Below are 26543 nucleotides of genomic sequence, written 5' to 3' on the forward strand. Positions count from 1 at the left end.
ACGCGGGTGGGGGCAGGGGTGGGGGGTGGGGGTGGCGGAGGAACACAGGCGGTGGGGGCCGGTGGTTCGGCCGGGGGCCCGTGCGGTGTTCTGTATGGGAAGGAACGTATGTAGGGCCGGCCCTGGGGAGGGGCAGGGGTGGCCGCCCCGGGCCCCCAAAATCAAGGGGGGCCTCCACGATTGTATGCACACAGCGTGTCACGGAGTATAAGCCATGCCAGCGATCGATTCGTTCCATTCAGTACATGCACATAGAAAAAAGAAACTAATTGATCCCTTCAGATTCTTTCCTAAGGTTAGTACATGCACATAGAAAAAGAAGGGACTGATTGATCCCTTTCCATTCCATCAGGCACGTATCCAGGCAGCGCTTTCCAGTTTCCCAGTGGCCGCTGACACTTGTCTCTTGGCTAATCGCGACTGTGCGCATGGCGCTTCTTTTCCCTTTTCCCCTAAATAGATTTTTCATCCATAATTCTGTCTGGTCATCCGCCAAGTTGAATTCCATGGCAGCCGGCGCAACCTCGCTTTGCTCTCCATCCATCAACAATTCGACCCTCTAAGGTATATCTTATATTCATATTGCGGTTCCTACTTTCTAGTCTCCTAGCTGAACAGCCAACACATTGGCACTGTACGACAATTGTCAATTGATGTATTTCTTATATTTATTTTCGACATTTTGTCTTATCATGTCGTCCAGAGGAAAGTATCCATCTGGTAGCGATAAAAGGAAAAGGAAGAAAGTTGTGGATGACTTGCTACAATAACAGTGCGGAAATATTTATGACGGAGAAACCCTAGAAGCTGAGATGGCTTTTCAACTTAAATATTTCTTTTGTTTTGGTTGATATGGCGACCACTTCTTTGAAAGGTAGATTTAAATAACTCATGGTGACTAAAGATATATATTTGGATAATTATTGAGCCCGGGCACCCTGAAGTCACTGCATGATATGAACTTGAAGAGTCTTGCACAAAATTTGCAGAAACTTTCTCTCTTAATGGTTCATGAGATGTTGAGGTATATGATCTTATTTTTGAATAAAACATTATAAGATTAACTTTGCCAGATGGTGCAATGTTTGCAACGGAGATTTTCAGGCATCTCCAAGAAGTTGATTGTTATCCTAATAGCTTCATTGCCTACCACATCTTATTTACTATAACTGTGACTGGCTTACAAATTGAAGTTACTGAAGAACAATCTGAGGTAAACAATGGTTCAGACAGGTTAAATGATCTGGCAACATTATGCATTGAGAAGAAATTATTGGATGATATTGACATCAACCCCATCATACTTGACTTTGCATCGAGGATTGTTAGAAGAAAATATTTAAGGTAATAAGTATAAATTATTTTATATGCATACTGATTTAGATGCATTTGAGTGTTATCGATAAATATTTCATATATACGTATACTCATTTATATTGTTATGGCATCCATATTAAGGGCCCCGAGTTTTAGTCTCGCCCCGGGCCCCCAAAATCTCAGGACCGGCCCTGACAGTATGTTCCTTGTCAGGAAGAGGAGCAGGGATATCTGCAGTCAACAGTTGATAGAGCTGGCTGTACGTGATCGATAGGCTTTCAATTAGTAGCGGCAATACAACACCGTAGTTTCCAGCCAGTTCCACTTTCCCGATTTATATATCCTGGTTATGGTGTACCCCTTTTATGTACACTACGATTTCCCTAGTTGTTGTGTGCTCTTGTTATCATGGTTTGGCAATAAACTCTCTATACAGTATATTATGAACCTATCATCTGCCAACTATCCTTACTTCTGGAGCCTTTTTTGTGTACTTGTGCCAAATTATATTAATGCACGCACCATATTAAACCACACATGGGCTCTCTCATCCGAATCCAGTGATAACACACAAGGGTTGACATGGGCACCCCTATATTAGAATATCCTCTGCATTACAAAGATAATCTCACTACTATTTATGTTTTCATGCTTCTCAGATATTATACGTAATCACAGTGAATATCAGAATCCGCGCATTAGAAGAATATTGTGGAACACTGCAACCACTTACAAAATTGGCACCAAGGCATTGAGTGCCATTCTGGATGCAATGAAACTCATACGCTCCCCACCTGTAGATTCTTGTTCAGAATATGATCCTAATGACTATTCTAACCTCGAGGAGTCAAAGGCAGATGGCGTGTCCTGTTCACCCATCAAGGTGCCTGTTCTAATTTGGCAAGGTTTTATTGATTGCACGTATCTTGCATAAGTTGTCTTGCATTTCTTCTACTTTGTAGCACCGCCATTTTCTTAGTTTACTCATCATATATGTCAAGATGCCATGCCCATCCATTATCAATACATATTCCATCTGTCATCATACCATGTTTTTCCACTCAAATGTTGTTCTTGTGCATCAGACATCAGAAAGGAAGAGGGTGATTGCCGAACCTGAAGGAGCACCGGCAAAGTCCATAAAAACATGGTGGTGCCGTAGAAATCAGACAGCACCCCAGTTATATTGGCTCTTAAACCAGTGACACAAAACGTAGGACCAACTCCAGCAAACTGTACCCATACTTCACTGGCCACACCACTAGCCCCACCACACAAGACCTGCACTCCAGCAAAAGGTATGCCAATTTCAGTTGCCATAGCACCAGCCATACCACAGAAAAATCCCACTCCAGCAAAAAGTACAGCAAGTCCACCGGCCGAAGACCTATCCCAACTTCAGAGACGGCCAATTCCTGCAGATTGGAACCCCATTCCAGTTATTCCCAGTTAGAAGACAATGCTTTCAATGTTGTTACGGACTACGTGCATATATTCCCATCATGGGAAGATTATAGTGAAGACAAACACCATTTTCACATCTTCCTGTCCCACTTACATGTAAGTGCTATTATTCATGGTTATTATTTTCCTGTTTTCTGCTGATTGAACACATCAATGATTTACATTACATTGTTGTAAGTAGGTGAGGGTCAATCTGGATAGTCATGACGAGCAAAGCTTGCTTGCGCTTTTCAAGGAACCATTGCAGCAGTATCGATGTTACCTGAGGAAATCACACTTTGATGGCAAGTCTATAAACAAATTTCCGGTGAAGTCTCATGTGCTAAATTTAGAAGACATTGAATGGAAAAACCTTGTTATTCACTGGTCTCGTTCCCAGGATGAGGTACTGTCTATGATATCACATGACAATTTGAACTTCTACTTTTCCGCATGTGCCTTACGGATCTTTTTTGCAGGAAATTTGCTCGAAGAAGAATTCCGGTTTGAAAAGGAGGACAGGATATCACAAATATGCTGCCCGCTGCTTTGCTCTTGTTAGTACCTGTTGTCCTGTATCACTGTACTTGCATACATACCTGGTTCATTATGTGACAGCAGTATGCATGATAGCTTGCTTATCAATTGTTCGCTCCAAATTATCTTATCTGCATGAATGGTTACATTAGTGTAGAATATATATATCCAATGCCAATGATTTTTTTTAGCTCTGCATTGTTCTTGTAAGTACCTGATGTCCTTTATCAGTGTACTTATATTGACAGCTAGTTGTACATGTACCATCACTCTGCAGCTTAGTTCCTTTGCCATCCATTTTCTACACATCAGATCTATATTTACTCTTACCATAAGGTTGGATAACACCAATGGTACTGAAGAAGTTTAGCTCTGCATTGCTCTTGGTTGTACCTTTTGCCTGTATCGTTGTACTTACATTTATAGCTACTTGGTTATGTAGCATCACTCTTCATCTTATCTTAAATATTCTCCATTTTTTCTTATATTATCACATCTATATTTACTCTTAACAAAATGTAGAATAAAGGAAATGCTTATGAAGAAGATTTTGTGATAAACTTCTTGAATTGCCCCCCATCAGCATGGACAAGGGCTTTATAGAGCCTGTCTTCACCAATAATGTAAGTTTGTCCTTCTCAAGCCTTCAAACTTTATTGTGTATAATTGGTTAGGCATGACTGCAACAGCTGTTTATTTTTGGTGTTTGCATCAAATTGCATGTTTAAAGTTTATTCTGTAGTTCATAAACAAAAGTTTGTCCTTCTCAATTTAAGTTTTCAGTTGTACAACCAAGTTCCTTCTTCATACCATGTAAATTAGACTATGCAGAGCAAGTGATCTTGTTTTGCACTGCATGTATGCTTCTATTCTTGATCCATAAGCCAGTGGTGTGGTGAACCTACCCACTACAACACAATGTCATATTCTGCAGTGTCTTAACTATGAACAATGTCATATCATTCTACTATTATTTAAACCGTCTCTTTATTTGCCAATCTGAAATGGGATAAATTGACAACGCACTAACCATTGATACTTATGAGTTCTTGATCTGTAATCCAGTGGTGTCGTGAAGCTGCCAACTCCTTCACAATGTCATTTCCTGCCATGTCTTGACCTGAACAATACCATATTGTGTTAATGCTATTTTAAACTGTGTCACTTTATTCGTCAGTAAGAAATGTGATGAATTGTCAGCACTCATACTGCTACCTCTTGAGCACTGCGTTGGTTTTCCCTTGAAGAGGAAAGGGTGATGCAGCAAAGTAGAGTAAGTATATCCCTCAGTTTTTGAGAACCAAGGTATCAATCCACTAGGACGCCACACACGAGTCCCTCGCACCTACACAAACAAATAAATCCTCGCAACCAACGCGATAAGGGGTTGTCAATCCCTACACGGTCACTTACGAGAGTGAGATCTGATAGATATGATAAGATAATATGTTTGGTATTTTTATAATAAAGATGCAAAGTAAAATAAAAGGCAATAAAAATAGAGAAGTGTTGGAAGATTAATATGATGGAAAATAGACCCGGGGGCCATAGGTTTCACTAGTGGCTTCTCTCAAGAGCATAAGTATTTACAGAGGGTGAACAAATTACTGTTGAGCAATTGACAGAATTGAGCATAGTTATGAGAATATCTAGGTATGATCATGTATATAGGCATCACGTCCGAAACAAGTAGACCGACTCCTGCCTGCATCTACTACTATTACTCCACACATCGACCGCTATCCAGCATGCATCTAGAGTATTCAGTTCATAAGAACAGAGTAACGCTTTAAGCAAGATGACATGATGTAGAGGGATAAACTCATGCAATATGATATAAACCTCAACTTGTTATCCTCGATGGTAACAATACTATACGTGCCTTGCTGCCCCTACTGTCACTGGGAAAGGACACCGTAAGATTGAACCCAAAGCTAAGCACTTCTCCCATTGCAAGAAAGATCAATCTAGTAGGCCAATCCAAACTGATAATTCGAAGAGACTTGCAAAGATAACCAATCACACATAAAAGAATTCAGAGAATATTCAAATATTGTTCATAGATAAACTTGATCATAAACCCACAATTCATCGGTCTCAACAAACACACCGCAAAAGAATATTACAATGAATAGATCTCCACAAGAGAGGGGGAGAACATTGTATTGAGATCCAAAAAGAGAGAAGAAGCCATCTAGCTAGTAACTATGGACCCGAAGGTCTGAGGTAAACTACTCACACATCATCGGAGAGGCTATGGTGTTGATGTAGAAGCCCTCCGTGATCGATGCCCCCTCCAGCGGAGCTCCGGAACAGGCCCCAAGATGGGATCTCACGGGTACAGAAGGTTGCGGCGGTGGAATTAGGTTTTTGGCTCCGTCTCTGGTAGTTTGGGGGTACATAGGTATATATAGGAGGAAGGAGTACGTCGATGGAGCTACAGGGGGCCCACGAGGGTGGAGGGCGCGCCCAGGGGGTAGGTGCGCCCCCCTACCTTGTGCCCTCCTGGTTGATGTCTTGACGTAGGGTCCAAGTCCTCTGGATCACGTTCGTTCCGAAAATCACGTTCCCGAAGGTTTCATTCCGTTTGGACTCCGTTTGATATCCTTTTCCTGTGAAACTCTGAAATATGCAAAAACATCAATTCTGGGTAGGGCCTCCGGTTAATAGGTTAGTCCCAAAAATAATATAAAAGTGTATAATAAAGCCCAATAATGTCCAAAACAGAATATAATATAGCATGGAAGAATCAAAAATTATAGATACGTTGGAGAAGTATCAAGCATCCCCAAGCTTAATTCCTGCTCGTCCTCGAGTAGGTAAATGATAAAAACAGATTTTTTGATGTGGAATGCTACTTGGCATAATTTCAATGTAATTCTTCTTAATTGTGGTATGAATATTCAGATCCGAAAGATTCAAGATAAAAGTTCAATATTGACATAAAAATAATAATACTTCAAGCATACTAACTAAGCAATTATGTTTTCTCAAAATAACATGGCCAAAGAAAGTTCATCCCTACAAAATCATATAGTTTAGTCATGCTCCATTTTCGTCACACAAGAATGCTCTCATCATGCACAACCCCGATGAAAAGCCAAGCAATTGTTTCATACTTTAGTAATCTCAAACCTTTTAAACTTTCATGCAATACATGAACGTGAGCCATGGATATAGCACTATGGGTGGAATAGAATATAATGATGGGGGTTATGTGGAGAAGACAAAAAGGGAGAAAGTCTCACATCAACGAGGCTAATCAATGAGCTATGGAGATGCCCATCGATTGATGTTAATGCAAGGAGTAGGGATTGCGATGCAACAGATGCACGAGAGCTATAAATATATGAAACCTCAACAAAAGAAACTAAGTGGGTGTGCATCCAACTTGCTTGCTCACGAAGACCTAGGGCACTTGAGGAGGCCCATTGTTGGAATATACAAGCCAAGTTCTATAATGAAAAATTACCACTAGTATATGAAAGTGACAAAACAAGAGACTCTCTATCATGAAGATCATGGTGCTACTTTGAAGCACAAGTGTGGAATTATTTCTTTTTTTTTGGGCCTCCTTTTTTTATTTGGCCTTTCTCTCTCTTTTTTAGGGACAATGCTCTATGAATGATGATCATCACACTTCTATTTATTTACAACTCAATGATTACAACTCAATACTAGAACAAAGTATGACTCTATATGAATGCCTCTGGCGGTGTACCGGGATGGGCAATGAATCAAGAGTGACATGTATGAAAATTATGCATGGTGTCTTTGCCACAAATACGATGTCAACTACATGATCATGCAAGGCAATACGACAATGATGAAGCATGTCATAATAAATGGAACGGTGGAAAGTTGCATGGCAATATATCTTGGAATGGCTATGGAAATGCCATAATAGCTAGGTATGGTGGCTGTTTTGAGGAAGATATAAGGAGGTTTATGTGTGAAAGCGTGTATCATATCACAGGGTTTGGATGCACCGGCGAAGTTTGCACCAACTCTCAATGTGAGAAAGGGCAATGCACAGTACCGAAGAGGCTAGCAATGATGGAAAGGTGAGAGTGCGTATAATTCATGGACTCAACATTAGTCATAAAGAACTCACATACTTATTGCAAAAATCTACAAGTCATCAAAAACCAAGCACTACGCGCATGCTCCTAGGGGGATAGATTGGTACGAAAAGACCATCGCTCGTCCCCGACCGCCACTCATAAGGAAGACACTCAAAGAGCACCTCATGTTTCAAATTTGTTACATAACGTTTACCATACGTGCATGCTACGGGACTTGAAGCTTCAACACAAGTATTTCTCAAATTCACAACTACTCAACTAGCACAGCTTTGATAGCACAACCTCCATGTCTCAAAACAATCATCAAGCATCAAACTTCTCTTAGTATTCAATGCACTCATAAGAAAGTTTTTACTAGTCTTGAATACCTAGCATATTAGGATTATTTAAGAAAATTACCATGATGTTTAAGACTCTCAAAATAATCTAAGTGAATCATGAGAGAATAATAGTTTCTATAAAACAAATCCACCACCGTGCTCAAAAAGATATAAGTGAAGCACTAGAGCAAAAACTATATAACTCAAAAGATATAAGTGAAGCACATAGAGTATTCTAATAATTTCTGAATCATGTGTGTCTCTCTCAAAAGCTGTGTACAGAAAAGATGATTGTGTTAAACTAAAAAATAAAGACTCAAATCATAAAAGACGCTCCAAGCAAAACACATATCATGTGGTGAATAAAAATATAGCTCCAAGTAAAGTTACCGATGGAAGTAGACGAAAGAGGGGATGCCTTCCAGGGCATCCCCAAGCTTTGGCTTTTAGGTGTCCTTATATTATCTTGGGGGTGCCATGGGAATCCCCAAGCTTAGGCTCTTGCCACTCCTTGTTCCATAATCCATCAAATCTTTTACCCAAAACTTGAAAACTTCACAACACAAAACTCAGCAGAAAATCTCGTGAGCTCCGTTAGCGAAAGAAAACAAAAGACCACTTCAAGGTACTGTAATGAACTCATTATTTATTTATATTGGTGTTAAACCTACTGTATTCCAACTTCTCTATGGTTTATAAACTATTTTACTAGCCATAGATTCATCAAAATAAGCAAACAACACACGAAAAACAGAATCTGTCAAAAACAGAATAGTCTGTAGTAATATGTAACTAAAGCAAACTTCTGGAACTCCAAAAATTCAGCCAAAATAGAAAGACCTAGACAATTTTTTTATTGATAAGCAGCAATTGGAATCAATATTTTATCACGTTCTGGTGATTTTTAACAATTGTTTTCGTGAACAGAAAGTTTCTCGAATTTACAGCAAGATCAAATAACTATCATCCAAGAAGATCCTATAGGTTTAACTTGGCACAAACACTAATTAAAACATAAAACACATCTAACCAGAGGCTAGATCAAATATTTATTCCTAAACAGAAGCAAAAATAAAAATACTAAAAATAATATTGGGTTGCCTCCCAACAAGCGCTATCGTTTAACGCCCCTAGCTAGGCATGGTAGCAAGGATAGATCTAGGTATTGCCATAATAATAAGATAGATCATTAAAAATCATTTCATACTCTCTACGTTCGGTAGAAAGTTTTCTTTGTGGCAAGCAAAAGTAATCAAAAGGGCTAAATTTAATGGGACAAAAATCCCCAAGATCAACTTTAGGAGGTATAGGTTCCTCCTTCGGCCCTTCATATTGCACAACCAACTCATCATTATAAGCATTCTTTTGACAAAACTTGGTGAGCCTATATTTGAGAGAATATCCTAGCTCATTATTTCGAATAGCAAAATTATCATTAAGTTCAGAAATTCTATCAATTAGAATATTGGTAGGAACCTTTTTTCTAAGGTTTTCATTAAAAGCAACATAATCTAGCGATTGAAAACGCATTATTTCCTCTTGATCAAATAAGATAGTTCCTATGGGAGGATGTCCAGCGTCCACCCTATAATGCGCAAAGATTTCTTTGGCCTCTTTCATAATATATCTAAACTCATGAGCCAAAAATATAATAGCGGCACGCTTAACAGAAGAGTGTTCAATGTTAGAAAATTCTAGGAAAATCCTTTGTATGCAAGGATGCATATGCATAAATTGTCTTTCAAGTTCAACTACAAGCATGGTGATAGCGTCCGCAAGACTACTAGTTAGATGAAGAATAGAAGGCAAAGCACCGGCACAAGTAAAGAAATCTGGGATAACTCCTTTCCCAATAATGTTACCACTACCAATTCGGAATTTTTTTGTATGTAAGGTAGGGGATTCTTTAGCAGGAGCATCAGAATTTTCCATGATATTATTATTGTCCTTATCGACAATAATTTCCCCAATTTCAGACATAACGGCAGAAAGAGCAAAAAGAGAAAAAGAAAGAGGGAGGCGAATAAAACGGCAAGGGTGAAGTGGGGGAGAGGAAAACGAGAGGCAAATGGCAAATAATGTAATGCGGGAGATAAGGGTTTGTGATGGGTACTTGGTATGTTGACTTTTGGGTAGACTCCCCGGCAACGGCGCCAGAAATGGCTCGTTGTCGGGAGTCAAATCTTGACTTGACTTCGCGTAAGCCTCCCCGGCAACGGCGCCAGAAATCCTTCTTGCTACCTCTTGAGCACTGCGTTGGTTTTCCCTTGAAGAGGAAAGGGTGATGCAGCAAAGTAGCGTAAGTATTTCCCTCAGTTTTTGAGAACCAAGGTATCAATCCAGTAGGAGGCTACGCACGAGTCCCTCGCACCTACACAAACAAATAAATCCTCGCAACCAACGCGATAAGGGGTTGTCAATCCCTACACGGTCACTTACGAGAGTGAGATCTGATAGATATGATAAGATCATATTTTTGGTATTTTTATAATAAATATGCAAAGTAAAATAGAAGGCAATAAAAATAGCCAAGTGTTGGAAGATTAATATGATGGAAAATAGACCCGGGGGCCATAGGTTTCACTAGTGGCTTCTCTCAAGAGCAAAAGTATTTATGGTGGGTGAACAAATTACTGTTGAGCAATTGACAGTATTGAGCATAGTTATGAGAATATCTAGGTATGATCATGTATATAGGCATCACGTCCGAAACAAGTAGACCGACTCCTGCCTGCATCTACTACTATTACTCCACACATCGACCGCTATCCAGCATGCATCTAGAGTATTAAGTGCATAAGAACAGAGTAACGCTTTAAGTAGGATGACATGATGTAGAGGGATAAACTCATGCAATATGATATAAACCCCATCTTGTTACCCTCGATGGCAACAATACTATATGTGCCTTGCTGCCCCTACTGTCACTGGGAAAGGACACCGCAAGATTGAACCCAAAGCTAAGCACTTCTCCCATTGCAAGAAAGATCAATCTAGTAGGCCAAACCAAACTGATAATTCGAAGAGACTTGCAACGATAACCAATCATACATAAAAGAATTCAGAGAAGATTCAAATATTGTTCATAGATAAACTTGATCATAAACCCACAATTCATCGGTCTCAACAAACACACCGCAAAAGAAGATTACATCGAATAGATCTCCACAAGAGAGGGGGAGAACATTGTATTGACATCCAAAAAGAGAGAAGAAGCCATCTAGCTAGTAACTATGGACCCAAAGGTCTGAGTTAAACTACTCACACATCATCGGAGAGGCTATGGTGTTGATGTAGAAGCCCTCCGTGATCGATGCCCCCTCCGGCGGAGCTCCGGAACAGGCCCCAAGATGGGATCTCACGGGTACAGAAGGTTGCGGCGGTGGAATTAGGTTTTTGGCTCCATCTCTGGTAGTTTGGGGGTACGTAGGTATATATATAGGAGGAAGGAGTATGTCAGTGGAGCAACAAGGGGCCCACGAGGGTGGAGGGCACGCCCCCTACCTCGTGCCCTCCTGGTTGTTGTCTTGACGTAGGGTCCAAGTCCTATGGATCCCGTTCGTTCTGAATATCACGTTCCCGAAGGTTTCATTCCGTTTGGACTCCGTTTGATATTCTTTTTCTGCGAAACTCTGAAATAGGCAAAAACAGCAATTCTAGGTTGGGCCTCCGGTTAATAGGTTAGTCCCAAAAATAATATAAAAGTGTATAATAAAGCCCAATAATGTCCAAAACAGAATATAATATAGCATGGAACAATCAAAAATTATAGATACGTTGGAGACGTATCACAGACTTATATGTGCAAAACCTGTCATCTGTCTGCTTGTTTATCTTTCAGATTGAGGAGGATTTAAGTGTCAAACAAGCGCAGTCTCATCAGCTTGCTCAGTTGCTTGTGCTACAGCTCCCGAGCGGGGCTAACCTTTCTTGAACTCTATTGAAGTGCTGACAGTTTTGTATATTATTTTGTCGGCGTCTTTATTTGCACTGGTGGCGATCTTTCATGCCCAGTGTATGTAATCAGCTGTCTGCTTCTGCTTTATTATCATAGTGGCGAACTTTGATGCCAAGTGGATGTAATATGCCGTAATTTCTTTATTTTGTAGTCTAGGTTTTTTCTTATTCACGATGCTGCAGTTATTTTATTGTATATATATATATATATCCTGTTTTCGCAGTAAACCGACCAAACCGTGAAATTACGGTACATAATCGGGTCGTCATGCAAATCACTATGTATGATCCGCATCATGGGCCCAGTCATCTTGGTCCATTAACAGGCCTAAATGTAAACTGGCCCATAAGTAGATTCGGGCCTTTAATAGGCCGAGTAAACCGCCGGCCCTATTTTTGCAAGAAAACTCAATGGGCTTTTAGGAGGCTGAAAAGTAGGTTGGGCCTGAAACGTGCCGAACAGCTCACGGGCCGGCAGAAGGCCGAAATAGACCCCGGCCCATGATTGTGCCAATCACATCACGGGCCGTTAACATGCCAAAATTGTCTCGGTCCTTGTTTGGCCCAATCAGATTATCGACTGTGAGCAGGCCGGATGCAAACAGGGCTGTAGTTAGGCCCAACTATATGACGGGCTTTTAACAGGCCGAAATAAATATAGGGCTGAAATGTTAAACAGGCCTTTAACAGGCCGAAATTAATATCAGGCCGAATTACTAAACGTGCCTTTATCAAGTGGGCCCAAAAGTATAGCGTCTAGTTGACGGACCGAATTTGATATGGGCCATAATTTGGCCCAAAGCCTCTTAAACGATCGGATCTTATCTGGGCCGTAATTTGGCCCAGAACATGGTAGGTTTTTAACGGGCTGGATCTCATATGGGCCTTTATTAGGCCCGGAACGTGGCAGGCTGTTAATGGACCGGATCAAATATGGGCCGGCATTTGTCCCAAAACATGGCAGCCTGTGAATGGGCCGGCCCACTAGTGTCCTCAAAATCTTGTGGGCCTTTAGCAGGGCCGGCCCATTATGGTCCGCAAAAGGGCCTTTAGCTGGGCCGGCCCATTACGGTCCACAAAAATCTTGTGGGCCTTTAGTTGGGCCGGCCCATTATGGTCCGCAAAATCTTGTGGGCCTTTAGTTGGTCCGGCCCAGTTAGCCTATATGGGCCTCTGTTGGGCCCTGCCATGTGTCGACGTATCATAGGCATGTCTCCTCCAATGGACGGGCTACATCTGGCCCACCGAGGAGCAGACACGTGTTTCCTCCGGCCAATCAGAGTTTTACACGTGGAAAATCACCATTGGTCCGGACTGTTAATGGGTTATCGGATCCAAAAACCGGACCCGATAGCTTAACGGCGGCGAGCCGTTATGGTGGATGCCACGTGTCGGTCACACTTGATGAAAAGCACTTCTATGACACTTGATTTATCGTCATGGAAGTGGACACTTCCCTGATGATAATTTTGGTAATGTCATGGAACACTTCTACGACAGCACAGGTATGACTATCTTGATTCTGTCATAAAATCGTCATGGATGTACATGCATGACAGAAAACGTGACCTACTGTGACAAACACGTATCATCACAGAAGTGTATTTTTTTGTAGTGCGTCTTCCTCGAACACCCTGACATAGAGGGTGACGACGCCATCGTACCTGAAGTGGAGGATGCACCTCCCGTGCAAGCCCAGTGCGTGGGCGAACGGCTACCACCCGCGTTTCAGGAACATGTTGCCAGCGGCGGTGACCTCGACCTCCACCCATGAGGCCTTGCTACAGTAGCCGTTGGCCTGCAGCCAGAGGCCGCCGGGCCCCGGCCGGTAGCGCTTTCGCGAATAAGCGCGGAAGCTGGAACCAGATGCCCGCGGGCCTCTCCGACCACACGACGAACTCCGCGGACACGTCGACCGAGTGGGAGCATGGCCGCGGTGGCCGGGCGATCGCCACATGCCTTCCCCCGTCGCTGTGGCTGCCCCGTCCATGGCAGCTCCCACCACGGGAGAAAGCACCGCTGCGACTGCTTGAGGCTGCGCCGGCCTTCGAAGGAGTGCGCCCGCGCCCTCGAGGGGCAACCGCAGGAGTTGCGGCATACTTGTGGGGGCATCCGCGGCCTCCTTGGGCGGTGACGAGCCTGGCCCCTCCTTGGGGGCCTTTCCCTTTTCCACGGCGGAAACTTCCTTGCTGGCACCATGGGCGCTCCGACAAGACGGCGGGGCGAAGAGGAAGAAGGAGGAGCAAGCAGCAAGAAAACGGAGATGAGCATGGGGCTCTACCCCTTTCTCCCATTTATAGCTGGAGGGAGGCCAACCGCCTGCCTCCCACGATTCCAAGTAATGATGGTTTTTCTGCATGCAACAGGTAGTCGTCAAGTCAGACAGTTGCCGGGGCAGCATGGGGAAGTGGAGACGCCCACATCCCATCAAGCGCCACGTGTCAACTCGGTCCGGAGGTAATTCGGGCCCGCGGCTCTTCAACCTTGCCTCTTGGCTTCGCCTCGAAGCCAAGCCTGAGCGTGCCTTGGGCCCGGGGCTACTGTTGGCATTCTGGGAACCAGGGTACCCAGACTTTCCTGCCTTCAGCCCACGGCCTGGTATGGCCCATCTTTAGAACCGACATGACAAGACCCTCTCGATGGGCCAAGTCTCGCGAGGCGGACGACACCAAGACCTCCGGAGGAAGCAGCCTCCCTCGGATGGGTCTCGAGGAGCGGTGATTCCTACGCAGGCGCTCACCTCATGAGGTTGAGGTGACACAAGCCATGACGACCAAGGCCAGGTGGGCGCCAGCGGGCGCAGAGTGGTAGGTTTCCTCTTTGGTGCTAAGGAGGCAAGCGCAGGCGCGGGGTCCCGAGGAATCAGCCAAAGGTTTCCATTCCCGTGCAACGAGACCAAGACCGCCAGGATGGCAGGACGGATGTCATCTCCGACCCCACCATGGCGTCACGAGTAGAAGCTTTGCAGGCGAAGACCACCTTTCATCAAGATAAGATGTACTATTTGTCCCCCTTCAAATTGGCCACTGTGGGATCCCTACCCGCCTTCGTTTTGCAGGAAGAGGACCAAGGCCACTATAGATATAGCTTAGCCACCACGGTAGGAGGGGATCCGGGATCCAACCCAAATCCTCACTAGCTCACATCCAAAAGAACAGGCCTCCTGAGGTTGTTCTTCCCATGTACTAGTTCATCATCAGCCCCTCATGAGGCTAATCCACCACAAAGAAGGAGTAGGGTCTTACACCGCAAGGTGGCCCGAACCTTGGTACTCTGCCGTGTCTCTTTCCTTTCCTGTTCATCGAGTTAGGCCGTGAGAATGACGAATTGGTTGGATGAAGATGTTGAGTTCTTCGCACATGCCCCAGCGTTTGAAGCTTTCTTGGGTCAGCGGAGCCGTGAATCTGACAGCAATGTGGAGACGGTGTGCGTGTGATAGAGATATAGAGAGCTGTGAATGTGCAAATGATCATGCATGAGTGAGACATAGAGAGATGCCGATATGTTGTGTATACATGAGAGAACGGTCTTCTGTTTGTACTTGTGTGTGCGCGCGCGCGAGAGAGAGAGGAGCATCCGTAACACAACAATCATCTCTCTCGATTCATCCGTCCCTCGCACAATCGCATGCAACACATGCATCAACGCACACTTTTTGACACCCTCACCCGGCCCCTGCCCACCTCAAGGCCCGCCCATCGCTCTATATCTCGCATGCACAATCTCTTCGTGAAAACCCTATTTAGCATGTAGCTTTCTATCACATACACACACATTCTCTCCATAGGTTTGATTTCTCTCAATATCTGACACACCCATCCACACACACCCACACCCACACACACACACACACTCCCCCTCCCCAGACCACACAATTCATCCCCATCCAAGGTCATATGGCGACCACTCTCGCTTGTGCTTCTCTGCACCCCAGCGTGCACACCACCTCAATCTTCAAAGAGGGCATCGAGGAGATCAAAGACGACGACCACACTGCACTAGAGAACGGGGCCATTTGGAAGCAGGATGATGTGACGACGACTGACTGACTCCTCCCCCCTCTCTCTCCCGCACAAAATTATCAATCCCTCAACCCATGAGATCCTTCCCCTCTCGACCACGTTTTTCCAGCTCTCTCATCAATCTCCATCTTTCTGACAGACCTAACTTCTTCCTCTCTCTCTCTCTCTCATTAGGTCCATCTCCTACTCTCTCGCCCACATACATACAATCTTTCCCGCCCTATTTGCTCCATCTTCGCAAGCTCTCTCTACATGTTTCATTCACACATTGGGATGTGTTCAAAATGTGCTTTATAATGGATCATGTAGACTTATGGTTGGTTTTGTCGCATCCTACAAAGTAATAACTATGAAATGCATTTAGATTTTCATTTGACTGGGATTACGTGAGTTTGAGCATATTGTGAAGTACTATAGACCTCGTATACATCTTGGAATTCAACAATGATTCTAACTATTGAATTGTATAAACCATTACATTCGAAGCCAATAGCCTAATATGTTTATTGCACGTTTACAACAAATGATTAATTCCACTACAAACTAAGAAAACAAATGTGTACTCCCTCCATTTTTATTTAAGTCTGTGTATTAGCATTGGTTAAAGTCAAGTTTTGTAAACTCTCATAAGGTTTATAACAAAAAATATTAACATATACAATAACAAATAAATACCATTAGATTCATTATTGAATGTACTTTCACATCATACATATTTGTTATGGTAAATGTTTATATTTTTCTATAAACTTGGTCAAACTTTAGGAAGTTTGACTTCGGTCAAACCTAATATGCAGAGTTAATAAAAATAGAGGGAGTACTAGTAGTTACTAGTACTACTCGCTAGTTGCTTAGCCCAATCACCCAACATGCCAAACTGGGAGTTCTGTGTTACACAATTTGAGGTCGGCAGGAAAATCTCCCGTGACTCTGATTTGAGCAGTGCGAAGTTACCATCATACCCTTCGGAACAAGCCTATGGATGCTGGTGGGTACGGGGCTGTTTTGGTAACTTCAGGTTCACCCTAACCAGTCAACCCCACCCCGGCACCTAGAATAGTACACCTGAATACTCCCCATTTTCTATCCCCACTGCAAAATAGACTTCTCCACGGGACCGCAGCCTTTGTGCTCCTCCCCCTCTACATCAGCGCACTCGTCCACCGCAGTGCATCTGCCTCATCGACGACATCGTACGCCGCACTGGAGCCGGTCCACCATCGTCGTCGTACACGGAGCCTCTTCCCTGACACCATCTTCGACGGTCTCGGTTCTGCTTCCAGGAAGCCGATGCCAAGCACAGAAGCACCACCGTCGTGGACAATGAACCGACTCCCGGTGCCGACCATGATGCACAGAGGCCACCGCGACCATCGTACTCCTCCTTGATTGGTAATGTGTATATTGAATCTCATAGGAGTACATGTGCAGTTCCAATTTTGTTCATACCTACCCTTCAAATTTCCTGGTTGCTATTGTTCCCATAAAAGTAATTGGTTATAACTTGCATTGTCCAACAGAATATCACCTTGAAATTGTGTGTCACTCCTGTATTGCGTTGTGCTTGGGTAGGTTCTTCATCTGCAACCAGTAGTGTGGCAAATGATGGAAAGTTTTTTAGAACTATCAAGATGCCCACGTTGCAAGGAACATCAAGATGCATTTGTATGAGTAGTTTATCTTGTGGGAGAAAAGGATGAACGAGGGAAGGCCTTATCTGCAAACATGGAGAGATGTGCGGGTAACTTTTAGCAAAATTGCCATAGTTTCCTTCCTATCCGTCAGATATACATCGGACGGCCTATATTGCAGGATGGCAGGCACGCCATCATCACCAACTATGTTTTTATAAGAGTAGTGATAAATATAAATATATAATATAATATATATAGTATATATATAAGAGTAGAGAAGAGAGTAGAGATAGCAGGGGCGTCGGGAAAGGATCGCGCGCGCGGGACAAAGCGGCCGGGCGCGCGCTAGTTTTTGCGCGCAGCGTCCGATGCGCTTTATAAAATCCAACGCCCTCCCACCGCTCTGTGCCTCGCCACCACTCTCTCCCCGCTCTTTCTCACCTCGGCGCCGCCGCGCCGCCGGGAAACTTAGGGCTATCGCGGCGTCCGCGCGTGCCTGATACGTCTCCAACGTATCTATAATTTTTGATTGTTCCATGCTATTATATTATTAGTTTTGGATGTTTTATATGCATTACTATGCTATTTTATATTATTTTTGGGATTAACCTATTAACCTAGAGCCTAGTGCCAGTTCGTGTTTTTTCCTTATTTTTGAGTTTCGCAGAAAAGGTATACCAAACGGAGTCCAAACGGAATAAAACTTTCGTGATGATTTTTCTTGGACCCGAAGACATCCAGAAGACTTGGAGATGAAGTCAGAAGAGCCACGAGGCGGCCACAAGGACGGAGGGCGCGCCCAGGGGGGTAAGGCGCACCCCCACCCTTGTGGGTCCCTCGTGACTCCGTTGACCTATTTCTTTCGCCTATATATTCCCATATATCCCCAAACTAATAGGTGGAGCCACGAAAACACTTTTCCACCATCGCAACCTTCTGTACCTGTGAGATCCCATCAGGGGCCTTTTCCGGCACCCTGCCAGAGGGGGATTCGATCACGGAGGGTTTCTACATCAACACCATTGCCCTTCCAATGAAGCGTGAGTAGTTGTCGATAGCTAATAGGTAGATGGCTTCTTCTCTCTCTTTGATTCTCAATACCATGTTCTCCTCGATGTTCTTGGAGATCTATTTGATGTAATACTCTTTTGCATTGTGTTTGCCGAGATCCGATGAATATTGAATTTATGATCAACTTATCTATGAATATTATTTGAATCTTCTCTGCATTCTTATATGCATGATTTGATATCTTTGTCATTCTCTTCGAACTATCGATTTGGTTTGGCCAACTAGATTGGTTTTTCTTGCAATGGGAGAAGTGCTTAGCTTTGGGTTCAATCTTGTGGTGTCCTTTCCCAGTGACAGTAGGGGCGGCAAGGCACGTATTGTATTGTTGCGATCGAGGATAAAAAGATGGGGTTTTCATCATATTGCTTGCTTTAATTTCTTTACATCATGTCATCTTGCTTAATGCGTTACTCCATTCTTTATGAACCTATTACTCTAGAATCATGATGGATAGCGGTCGATGTGTGGAGTAATTCTAGTAGATGCAGAATCGTTTCGGTCTACTTGACACGAACGTGATGCCTATATTCATGATCATTGCCTTAGACATCGTCATAACGTTGCACTTTTCTATCAATTGCTCGGCAGTAATTTGTTCACCCATCGTAATATTTTCTATCTTGAGAGAAGCCTCTAGTGAAACCTATGGCCCCGGGTCTATTTTCCATCATATAAGTTTACGATCTACTATTTTTCAATCTTTTACTTTCTTTTCTATAAACCAAAAATACCAAATATATTTACTTTACCATTTATCTATCTCTATCAGATCTCACCTTTGCAAGTAACCGTGAAGGGATTGACAACCCCTTTATCGCGTTGGGTGCTAGTTGTTGATTGTTTGTGTAGGTATTCGGTGACTTGTCCGTTGTCTCCTACTGGATTGATACCTTTGTTCTCAAACTGAGGGAAATAGTTACTCTACTTTGCTTCATCACCCTTTCCTCTTCAAGGGAAAAACAAACGCAAGGTCAAGAAGTAGCAGGAAGAATTTTGGTGCCGTTGCCGGGGAGATCTATGACAAGTCAATACATACCAAGTACCCATCATAAACTCTCTTCTCTTGCATTACATTATTCGCCATTCGCCTCTCGTTTTCCTCTCCCCCACTTCTAAAACGATTTTCGAAAAGATTTGCCTTTTCTTCGCCCCTCTTCCGTTCATCTTCTCCGCTTGCTTTTCTGTGCTCGTGTGTTGGATTGCTTGCTTTCTCATGATGGCTCAAGAGAATACCAAATTGTGTGACTTTTCCAACACCAATAATAATTATTTTATCAGTACTTCGATTACTCCCGCTACTAATGCGGAATCTTGTGAAATTAGGGCCGCTTTGCTGAATCTTGTTATGAAAGATCAATTTTCTGGCCTTCCTAGTGATGATGCCGCATCCCATCTAAACAACTGCGTTAAATTTAAGCAATTTCCGTTCTCGCTTCGAGATCGTGCTAAAGCTATTGATCTGAATTTTGTTGGTAGGAACAATTTTGGTAATAACACGTATAGAGGTAATTTTAATCCTAGGTCGTTTCCTAGTAATTCCTCTAATAATTATGGTAATTCCTACAACAATTCTTATGGAAATTATAATAATATGCCATCTGATTTTGAGAATCGTGTTAAAGAATTTATGAGTTTGCAAAAGAATTTCAGTGCTTTGATTGAAGAAAAATTGCTTAAGATTGATGATTGGGCTAGGAACGTGGATAGAATTTCTCTTGATGTTGATTCTATGAAACTTTTGATCTATTCCACCCAAGCATGATATTAATGAGTCTCTCAAAGTTATGAGAATTTCCATTGATGAGTGCAAAGAAAGAACCACTAAGATGCGTCCTAAAAAAGATTGGTTTGTAAAAGCGTGTTCTTCTAGTTTCCATGAAAATAAAGATGAAGACCTTAAAGTGATTGATGTGACTCCTATTGAATCTTTGTTTTCCAATATAAATCTTGATAAAGATGGGACTGGAGATGAGTCAACTTTAGTTAAAAGGCATCCCAATGATTCAGAGTTTTTAGATCTTGATGCAAAAATAGATAAAAGTGGGATTGGAGAGGTCAAAACTTTAAGTAGCGATGAACCCACTGATACGTCTCCAACGTATCTATAATTTATGAAGTATTCTGCTGTTATTTTATCATTATTGGATGTTTTACAATCATTTTATAGCAACTTTATATCATTTTTGGGACTAACCTATTGACCCAGTGCCTAGTGCCAGTTGCTGTTTTTTGCTTGTTTTTTACATCGCATGAAATCAATACAAAACGGAGTCCAAATGCAACAAAACTTCACGGAGATTTTTTATGGACCAGAAGACCAATAGTGGGCCAAAGAAGCACCTGGGGGTGCCCCGAGGGGGCACAACCCACCAGGGCGCACCAGGGCCCCCTGGCGCGCCCAGGTGGGTTGTGCCCACCTTGGTGGCTTCCCGCACCCCCTCTTTGCACTATAAATTCCCAAATATTCTGAAACCCTTCGGGGTTAACCTAGATCAGAAGTTCTGCCACCGCAAGGCTCTGTAGCCACCAAAAACCAATCTAGACCCTTTCCGGCACCCTGCCGGAGGGGGGAATCATCTCCGGTGGCCATCTTCATCATCCCAGCGGCCACCACGATGAGGAGGGAGTAGTCCACCCTCGGGGTTGAGGGTTTGTACCAGTAGCTATGTGTTTAATCTCTCTCTCTCTCTCTCGTGATCTATATCATGGGCTTTGTTAATATAGATGGATCATATGATGTTTCTCCCCTCTATACTCTTATTGTGATGAATTGAATATTTACCCTTTGAACTTTTGCCTTGTCAGATTGAATATTCAGATATGAGAACACATGATATATGTCATGCGGTACGAATACATGAGGTGACAATGGGGTATCGTATTGATTCACTTGATATATGTTTTGGCACTCAACTCGCGGATTCCCGATGTGACATTGGGGTAATCTATGCATAGGGGTTGATGCACTTTTTTATTATCTTTACTCCGATAGAAACTTTGCGCTCTCTCTGTAGTTCTTTGTGTGGATTGAGTATTATGAATATGAATTTGCTTTGGTGTTATTTTAGTATGAACTCTTGATTAGATCGATCGGAAAGAATAGCTTGCATTATTTTAGTACAAACTCTAGGATAGATCGATCAGAAAGAATAGCTTTGAGGTGGTTTCGTACCCTACAAACAATTTCTATCTTTTGCTCGCCGCTAATAGGAACTCGGGAGTGATTCTTTATTGCACTTTGAGGTATAATCATATTATCCAACTATGTTAGCATTGTTGAGAGGTTGCACTAGCAAAAGTACGGACCTAGGCCTTGTTCTCAAGCATTTTAATACCGTTTTTGTGCCGGTTATTATTTGCTACCTTGCTGTTTTTATTTATGCAGATTATAAAAATATATTTCTACCATCCATATTACACTTTTATCACCATGTCTTCGCCGAATTAGTTGTATTAGGTGTGTTGGGTACACAAGAGATTTCTTGTATTTGGTTGCAGGGTCGTTTGAGAGAGACCATCTTCATCCTACACCTCCCACGGATTGATAAACCTTAGGTCATCCACTTGAGGGAAAATTGCTACTGCCCTACAAAACTCTGTGCTTGGAGGCCCAACATGTGTCTACAAGAATAAAGTTGCATAGTATACATCAAGCTCTTTTCTGGCGCCGTTGCCGGGGAGGTGAGTGCTTGAAGGTATATCTTTAGATCTTGCAATTGAATCTTTTAGTTTCTTGTTTATCACTAGTTTGGTCTATAAAAGAAAACTACATAAAAAAGGAATTTTTGTTGCATCATATTATTGATCATCTATATAATATCTTTCTTGAAAATGATGGTTCGGAATATTGTGCTCAATTGTTACAAGAAGAAGTCAATAAAATTCTTGGCACAAAATATTTGAATGATGAGCATGATTGCAATGTTGTTAGTGTGAATTCTTTGAATATCCGAAATGCTAATGATGATTGCACAAGTCATGACAAAAATGTTTCTTATAAGCATGTCACTTTTTGCGGAGTGAATTCGTAGTGCAATTGCACACCAAAAAGGGAAGATAGATTTTGTAAGAAGCATAAATATTTAGAAACGAAAAAGTTGCAAGAGAGGCTTGATGATTGTGCTGAAAGATTTAATTTTTTTGCCACCCTTGTGAACTTTGCAATGAACATGGTCATTTAAATCTCCAATGCAAATTCTTTCATGATCAAATCCTATCAAAAAATTATGATAACTTGATTACCCTTGAACATCATAAAGAGCTTAGTCTTCTTTTGGGGTATTAAGAAATGAAACGTATAACTAAGGGTATTCCAAAATTTAATCTCGAGAGATTTCTTGATTTTCATCTAGAGGAAATTTATATGTTTTGTGTGGTAAATTGCATTGAAAATCCTTATATTGCCAACTATCTAAAGTCAAGAGAACAAATAGAATATGAAAAGAGTACTAATGAAAGGGAAAATATTTCCCAAAACCCTCCTACTGTTTATTATGATGAATCAGGTAATGAGGAGGAGCTTCCTATCCAACTAATCTCATCAAGAAGAAGATTAAAAAGATTAATTAAACCCACACATGATGTGGTCAATAAGAAGAGAAGAAGAAAGAATAGAGGTAAAAAGGTATCTCTTCGAAATAATGTTGCTCCTATTATTATTGTGCCTCATGAAAATGAATCAAAAATATATGTGGAAGATGATGCACTTGATGATGATTTTGGTATGCCTATTGCTTGTTGTGATGATTATGATTGGGAGGATAATGATACTTCTTATAATCTTGGAAATCTTTTTGGCACCAACTTGGGAAATTATGATGATAGTAATTGTTATACCGTTGGTGCTATTCATACTATTAATGATGACAGTGATTATGCTTATGATATGTCAAGCCACAAGCTTGGGGATGCTATGTTTGATGAGAATGACATGTTTGAGAATTTATTTGCTGAAATTAATGTTTGTCCCAAGCTTGGGGACGCTATCTTTAATGAAGATGATCTTTTTAGTCCCCCTACTTTGAATGATCAAACTTGCTATGATGGTTGCATGCCTCCTATCTATGATGAGAACAAAGTTGCTACTTATGTTGATTATTGTGATGATACTTATGTTATAAAAAGTAGTAATAATTATTGTCATAATTTTGATTATCCTTTTACTGAACATTACTCTCTTAATGTGGGAACAATTTTTAGTATTCAAGTCTCATATGATACTCCCACTATTGTGAATGAGAATAAAATTGCTTATGTGGAGAGTAATAAATTTTCTATGCTTCTGGATCATGAAGAGAATGCTTTATGTAACGGTTATATTGATGAATCTATTCTTGATGCTACTGAAAATTATTATGAGAGAGGAACTTATGATTCATGATGTTCTCTTTGTGTTTCTGTTAGTGTACAAAAGAGGGGGCGCACCTTTGTACCCCTATACCTGTGCACGGACAGTCGGAGCTGCGCCCACGGCCACACCAAGCAGAACAGGGGAGGTGAACCAAGGTAAAACCGAAGCCCAAGACAGCCAAGGCAACGCCAAGGCCAAGAACACAAAGAAGCAGAGAGGCGAAGCAGGTTCCCCCGGTAAGATCCTTGCCGGGGGCAGCCTCAGCGGCCCCGGCAAGACCCTTGACGGGGTGGCTCGCCCACACCAGTGGAGTGAGCCACCCTCGAGCCCACGGGTTCCAACTCAACCAACCACGTTGGAACTAGGGCTCGGGAGGCACCTCCATGGTGGCATGCAGATCTTTGTCAAGACCAAGGAATGTTCAAGATCAGATGAGGGTTAAAAGACAACGGTCCTCGGCAATATCCTTGCCGAGGAGAGCCACAAGACCCCCGGCAAGATCCTTGCCGGGGTCGACAGCGCGCCACGGCAAGACCCTTGCCGGGCCACCCGACAAGGCCCTCACCAAGGACGCTAGCAGGGCCACCGCCAGGCCCGCGCCACCCAAGTCTCCGCCGCTGTTCGCATGCAGCTGCCAGCTCAACCAGCTGAGCAGGCACCTGCGTGGAAACATGCAGCTCCCAGGCCAACTCATCAGGTGCCTGCGTGGCGGCATGCAGATCTTCGTGAAGGCTCCACCACCGCGCCACCTCAGCTGTGTAGCGACCAGACCTCAGACAGTCCAGTCTCTGTGCATCAGTGTCATCCCTGGATCGGTAATGCTGACACGCACAGTACTTGAAGGATTTATAACAGAGTAGCAATCACACTCTTATTACATCGAATAGTCTCAAGAGAGAACTTAATACAATAAATATGGTTGAAGGCCATCTAAAAACGATAACAGCGGAAGGCTTGGAAGATAAAGTGAGTCCATCAACTCCAACGGCATCACTGAGTATAAGACCATGACCTATGGCACCTTACTCGTCGTCTGAAAAGTCTGCAACATGAACGTTGCAGACCGAAAATGGGTCAACACATGGAATATGCTGGCAAAGTAACACATAGAGAGTAATGACAGAATAATGCTATGACTACATGCATATTTGGCCGGTGGAAAGCTCTATGGTTACAGTTTTGCGAAAAGCCAATTTTTTCCCTACAACAAAGGAATAAATTTTATTTAACTATCATGGTGGTTGTTAAACATTGAGAAGGTACCTCCAACTCAATCCCAATTAAGAACGTGATTAACCCAATCAAATTAAATTAAGTAACATGATGATGAGATTCACATGATAATCCAAGAACTAGATACTCAAGATGTCCATAACCGGGGACACGGCTAACCATGATTAGATTGTACACTCTGCAGAGGTTTGCGCACTTTTCCCCACAAGACTCGATCGCCTCCGCTTGATTTCTCGCACTACATGGTGTTTGAGAAACGGATGACCGAGACACAGTCTTTCAGAAACAATACTCTTTACTCCGGGTGGACAGTTACACCTACTTTCCCCTACATCTGCTAGCCCACCTCTTCAAGAGGTCATGTAACCTACTCAACTATGCTAGAGCCCATAATAGCTTGTGGCTGCACACGGAAGTTTCTAGCATGAATAATCTCATGATCCCTTTGACGCTGGGTGGCGGTCCATAGGATGATCACACGGGTACTCAGGGATATCCAAAAATACAGGCAACGCTGGGTTCTCCAGGTGCCTCAATCCACCCAGATGTAAATTAAAGTACCCACCTTAAGTTGAACCGTTAATTAACAATCTCACATCTGTCATGAAAATTCACTCGAACCCAATCCACGTCTACGAGCATAGCACAGCAATATAAGCAAACGTAGAAGTAACTCCCAAAGGTTTGATAATAAACAGGGCAATAGGTACTACCTCATCTACTTCCCAAAACCCACATATTAATCAGATCCTAATCATGCAATTGTTTGAGGATCGATCTAATGCATTAAAACTGGGTGGTAAAGAGGTATGATCAAAGTGTTACTTGCCTTGCTGATGATCCATGAAACCTAGAGACTCGTAGTAGCACGCTTCGCACTCCGGGTACTCTATCGCAAACAAACAATACATACATAAGCAATCAAGCAAGGGTGCATGGGTAAAACTCGAAATAAGAGATCCAACCAGAAAGTGAAACTTAAGAACTCTGGTTTGCAAAAAGAAACAAATCGAACGAAGCAACGAAACTCAAACGGCGAAAGAAACAAGCTTCGTTTACTAATCTGGACCTAGGTCTAATTTTACAGTAGCAAAAACTTGTTTAGGTTGGTTAAAAAGAAAGAGGGTTTCGAGATGAAACTCTATGCGCTTGAATCGCCTGATTCTGATAAACGAGCGAAAAGTTATACTAAAACGAAAATCGGATCAGAAATCACGATCGAAAATAATCGTGGAAAATCTGAGAAAAAGATAAACTGACGAACAGGCTAACGAACGAACGTTCGCTGTCTGCGGTTAAACGACGAAAACCGTTCGTTAAAACGAACGTACGGACGAACGTCCGCAAAATAAATAAACCGATAAAAAATAAATAAAATAAAACCGATCTATTCAAAAAAACAAAAACTAGAGTTTTCTGAAAAGAAAAAACAAATCGGTTTTCTCTCAAAAACTGGCGGCGGCGGGGCGTCTACCTCGGCGGGGCTCCGGCGAGATCCGGCGGCTCCGGCGGGGTCCAGTGGGGCGGCGGGGTGCTCGGGCGGCGGCGGGGCGGCAACGGCAGGCAGCGCTAGG

Source organism: Triticum aestivum, chromosome 7D (assembly GCF_018294505.1).
Source record: "Triticum aestivum cultivar Chinese Spring chromosome 7D, IWGSC CS RefSeq v2.1, whole genome shotgun sequence".
Classification (NCBI taxonomy): domain Eukaryota; kingdom Viridiplantae; phylum Streptophyta; class Magnoliopsida; order Poales; family Poaceae; genus Triticum; species Triticum aestivum.